Genomic DNA, 6000 nt, shown 5'->3' on the forward strand with positions numbered 1-6000 from the left:
CAGCCAAGCTCCTCCCCCGGAACTGCATTCTAGCCGGCATTGCTTAAACATGTGCCTGTGCGCAGTCATTAGCAAGATGAGTTCTAAGGTATCGGAAAAGCCTAAAAGAGCTCGTAAGGGTGTTACACTTAGCGTAAAACTAGATATAATTAAGCGTTTCGATCGTGGTGAATGAAGTAAGGACAAAGCGGGTTTGGTTTGTGGAAGTTGACGAAGATGATGTTGAAGTGGTTTTGGCATCTCATGACCAAGAACTGATAGATGAAGAGCTGATGCAATTGGAAGAGGAAAGGATAACAATCGAAACAGAATGCAGCAACAAACGGACCGAAAGTGAAGTCGTCCAGGAACTGAACGTAAAGCAACTGCATGAGATTTTCACTGCAATGATAAAGTACGACTTTAATTTTGAAAGGATACGTTGGTTTAGGGCATATTTGCAAGATGGTTTGAGTGCTTACAAAGAACTGTATGATAGAAAAATGCACGAGGCTAGCAGTCAAGCATACTGTCGTTTTTCAAGCCTTCCACATCAGCCACAGCAGACGACAAACCTCGACCTTCGACATCGAGGCAGGCAGACATAGAAGATGACCTGCCTGCCCTGATGGAAACAGACAATGATGAGTGTCCCACCACCCCAACCCCCGGGCCGCGGACAGATACCGATCCGCGGAGAATGCGGCGGTGGCCAGAATGTACCCAGCACATCTTTAAGAAAAAAAGCCGAAATAACAAACTAATTAATTAGGTGCCGCCCGGCACGTAAATGTCAGCCCAGATCAGAGGCGTTTGCCGATTAGCTTGTTTATTTCGGCTTTTTTCTTAAAGAAGTGCTGGGTGCGTCCCAGCTACCGCTGTACCCCTGCATGCTTCACGGATCAGGATCGATTGGCGGCCCGGAAGGTGGGGACCACTGCACCACCCCAACCTCCAAAGACTCAGCCTAACACACCATCATCAGTGTGCTTGGCGCAGTCTTCCTAATTCCAGTAAGCGATACTACACTGTACATACATTATTTCTACTTTATATAGGCTATGTATTTTTATGTGTTACTTGGTACAATTTGGCAGCTTCATAGCTTAAGGGTTACTGGAGAGAGTATTTCTGCCGAGAGCGCTTGTGTAAGATTTTCGCTACGGAGAACAGTGCAGGCAAAGATTGTAGAGAAGTATTTCTACTTTATATAGGCTGTGTATTTATCATATCATTCCTGCTTTTATTATATGTTACTGTTATTTTAGGTTTTATGTGTTATTTGGCATGATTTGGTAGGGTATTTTTGGGTCTGCGAACGCTCATAAATTTTTCCAGTATAAATAAATGGTAATTGCTTCTTCCCTTTACGACATTCTGGCTTACAAACCGTTTCATAGGAACACTCTACCTTTGGATGGCGGGGGAAACCTGTACAGGCCACTTTGCATTAGTCAGAGGAGAACTTGGTGGGTTGCAGATCAAAAGCCAGAGAACACTGAATAAGAAACTCTCTACAGGTCCCTGGGTTGACATTAAATCACTCGGGCAACAGCAGGTCTGGAGACTTGGGAGTTGGGATGACAGCAGGGGTTTTCTAGCTCAGCTGGATGATCTCGGTGACCGTCTGCGGGGCAGTCAAGATCTGCTGGAGCACATGCTCACTTCCACTTTCCATGACTTCCTGACTGGCCAGCAGTGATCAGAGATGCTCAGTCTCTGCTGGGTCCATTTTGTGGCTCAGTCTTGCTGTAATAGAGAGTGGTTGCTAGGCCAGTTGGTTTGAACTGGGGTTTTTATGGCGAAACTCTATATCTTTAACCCATGGACTATTAGAATTAAAGACCATCTGAACCCACTACAGAGCAGACCAGAGACAAGGATGGAGTTGAACAAGGAATCTTAACTTAAGAATTGTTTTGTGGAACAAACAGGCTTAGACTTAAAAATCACTACACACTGGGTAGATAAACTCAAGACTGAGCAAAGACAAACAAAATAGAGGGAACTTAAGCAGATTAACAAAACAAGGCAGCAGTGCACTGATAACTAAAACAAGGCACAGGTGAAAAAGATCAACTAATAATCAGGGGAGGAGGAGAGGCAGAGCCAGGAGGACACTGGCGGCACCTAGTGATCAGACCAATTTATATTTATTGAAGAATAAAGGACTGCATTTTCCTGGTAGGTTACAACAGGACACTGATAGTACGCAGAGCTGGGCTGAGAAGTGGCAAATGGAGTTAAGTCCAGAAAAGAGTGAAGTGCTTCATTTAGGAAGGTCAAACTAGAATGTAGAATACAGTGTTAGTGGCAGGATTCTTAACTGTGTTGCTCAACAGAGAGATATTGAGGCCCATGTCCATAGATCCCTCAGGATTGCTGCACAAGTTGATAAGGTGTATAGTGTACCAGCCTTCATCAGTCAAGGAACTGAGTTCAAACCATCAGGTAACGTTGCAGCTCTATAAAACTCTGATTAGACCACACTTGGAGGATTGTGTTCTGGCTGCCTCATTATAGGAAGGATGATGAAGTTTCAGAGAGAATGCAAAGGAGAATTACCTGGGTGCTGCCTGTATTAGAGAACATGTCTTAAGAGAATAAGTTGAGCAAGCTAGGACTTTTCTCTTTAGAGTGAAAGAGGCAACTTGATAGAGATGTACAAGATGATAAAAGGCATAGATAGAGTGAACAGCCAAAGACTTTTTCCCAAGGTGAAAATGACTAAAATAAGGGGGCATAATTTTAAGGCACTTGGAGGAAAAATACAGGGGGGGATGTCAAAGGTAGGATTTTTATATAGAGGTAGGTGCATGGAATGTGCTGCCAGGGGTGATGGCAAAGGCAGATTCACTAGAGACTCTTAGGTACATGAATGAATACAAAATGCAGAGCTACAGTATGAGTGAGGGAAGGGTTAGGTTAATCTTAGAGTAGGTTAAAGGGTCAGCACAACATCATGGGCTGAAGGGCCTGTACTGTGCTGTAATGTTTTATGCTCAATGTTCTATGTACCACTTCTCTGCCCAGCTCTATGTTCTAAAGCACTCAGATCAATATGAAATAGATAACTTAGCACTGTGTACTGAAATTATAGGGAGCTGTGATAGAATACTTTAATGGAATTCTTATTACAGTGCCAGCTACTGGCATTAGAAGGAAATTCTCAAGTATAACTTTACAGTTAGGAAACAGGCATTTTGGGCTACCAAAATTATGCTGTTGGCAAATGAACTTCCTCCTACTTATGTCATCACAACCTATTGATTTATTGGTTTACAGATAGGTGCAAATAAAATGATGGCTACAACCAATTTTTCAAATAGAAATATTAACGCCCTGAGGTATTCAATGTGCCATATCTCTGTTAGTATGTTAATTCACAAATTCATCATATAAGTAAATTTACCAGAGTTATAAATAAATTTACAACAGTTAGAGGTGAATTGCATGAATTAAACAAAATTTATTCTAGGAACTATGTAAAACCAATAATGATGGATATCTTTACAAGGATCTTCCCTTTGCTTTTTTTTCCCTCCGCTAATCAAAAAGTTTGAAAATTTGTTGTCCAGTATTTTCTAAAGCTAAATGGTGGAGAAAAAACAATGAAGTTGAACGCTTCCTTGGTAAATATGACAAATAATTAATGAATTAATGATATTTATGAAAAAACAACAATCTTATTCACTCCATATTAATGCAGAACCTTCAGTTACAGAAGAAAGCAATGTTGCTTCTTCCAGAAGTTCTCTGAAGCCACAGCATACCAGCAGTGACAATGCAAGATTAATCAGAGGAGAATGCTTTACATTTCTCTATAGAAGCCATTTTACGGCATTGTTATCAACAGTTGAATTTTTTTCTTTAAATTGCACCATAATTCTATTTACATTGATATTTATTTAACAGCAGCATTCTGTGTTACTGGGGGAAGTTGCATAATATTGGATCAGTTCCTGGTCTCCAGAGCTTTGACTGAAACTAAAAAGCCAAATATTAGACAATTAGATCACAAGGCAACTGCATTTGACAACCTGTAATTAAGTCATGTCATGTAGCCAGATTTGACTTGGAAAAAGATGCCTGCAGTAATTGCATTTAGTTCATCTTGTAATGGTGCCCCATCAAAACTGTTAATTCAATTTTACATTCATTCTGCTAGCTCATTGCCATTAAGCACACATTTAATTACTTCCATAAAGGTTTTAATATGCAGTGCACAAAGGGAGACATGACACAATACTTGCAGTCTGCAGCTGCCCCTTCATTTACTGCTTAGATAAAGAATATCATTGGACAGCATAATCCTGTTAAAAATACATCATTATTAGATGAACATTCAGGATCTATTTCACGCTTGTAATTCACCACTCACTGTGCATATATCTCCCTTAGCGCAAAAAAAGAGCTGTAATATGTGCCTGACAGCCCTGCCATTGTTGTCTCCTGGGCCTCTGCTTGTAAGGTTACTCTTATCTATGCACCAAGCATGGGCTTACAGCAGCTCCATTACAGCATCCTGTGATAAGGGCCTGGCGTGTCATTATCCCTACCTCCACTGCACCTCACTGACAAGCACACCATGTTCAAAAGAACAACAAAGCACAACAGCACCAAGACAGCCCATCAATTCTCCCAAAGATGTACAAAATCATTATTGTAAGGAAACAAAGGCTGGTGTCAATTGTGCAGTGTTATAAAGCAGTCCCTCAAATTAAAACCTTGTACCCAACTGCATCTGATGGCAGAACCTATTTAGCGGTGATTTTTTATGAAAAGCAATAACTGTTTTTATTTAATATATCTGTTAAAGCCAGCTGCTCTGGATAGTCCTTAATAGAAGCTGTCCATCAATGTCAGCTTTTGAAATAACTGCAGCATACTGCCATAAACATGAAAGGAGATAACTGGGTGACTGATTGCCCTCATTAAACAGACAGCTCTTTTCTCGCTCTGTTTTTGAAAACTCCTGCAATGCCGGGTGGTAGTTTTTGTAGCCTCCCTCACCCCTGATACAAACTTCAACCAGTCCTAAGCACATTCTGTTCAAGTACCAACAGCAACACAGGGAAAAAAAAACATGTTGGCACTTTTCCTTGCGGAGGTGAGTATTAATGGTGTCCAGCTCATATTAGCAGCTGATTGTTACACAATATTGTAAACTACAGCCTTCTCCTTTACAATGTTTATGAAATCATGCCTGGCCTCTATCAGAAGCAACACACAGTAAACATATTAAAAATACATGCTGATGCCTGCGCCATCAAGCTTCTGCAATGCAAGTTGCTGTAAACGTTTACTCTGTACACATGATAACATCTGAAAATTTTTATGGAAGATTGAAAGTCACTGCTCCATAATTCACAACCACTACAAGTATTTCATAACTTAAAAAGGAGAAATCACAATTGATAGTATGGATGGAAAGTGGACTTACAACCCCCTGAATTAATATAAGCGATTATCAGAAAATGACATTTCAAACTACTTTTGAAGTGCAGTTGCAACCTCTCGCAAACTAGAATTGTTGTGTATCATGATACAATGCATGATAAACTGCTTCTATTTAATTAATTAATTTAGGTTTGGGGATGAAGCTGAAAGACCAGTACATTGCCTATGTTGGTTAGAACACCAGGGATGACTTCTTTAATCAATGCACATTGTTGGATCCCGATGTTTTTGTGATCTAAATGTTCTTCAGAAGTCAAAAATGAGACATAAAACTTCAAACTTATGATCGTTTTATTCAATGGTACAAGAGCAAAGAAGAAGAAGTGTTGAGAGAACAAAGAAAATGTGTTTATGGTCGTCTCATACTCAAACTAGAGATAATAGCAAATTCCAGTGATAACAATTAACCTATAAAATAGTCAGACTCAAGTGCATGACATCTGCTATGGAAAACTACAACACTTCTAGAAAAATACAGAAGCAACTGTACCGTCATTACTGGACAATTACAGGTATATAGATGATTATACAAAAAATACATACAAGCATAGAAATTTTAAC

This window comes from Mobula hypostoma, chromosome 4, assembly GCF_963921235.1.
Source record: "Mobula hypostoma chromosome 4, sMobHyp1.1, whole genome shotgun sequence".
Taxonomy (NCBI): Eukaryota; Metazoa; Chordata; class Chondrichthyes; order Myliobatiformes; family Myliobatidae; genus Mobula; species Mobula hypostoma.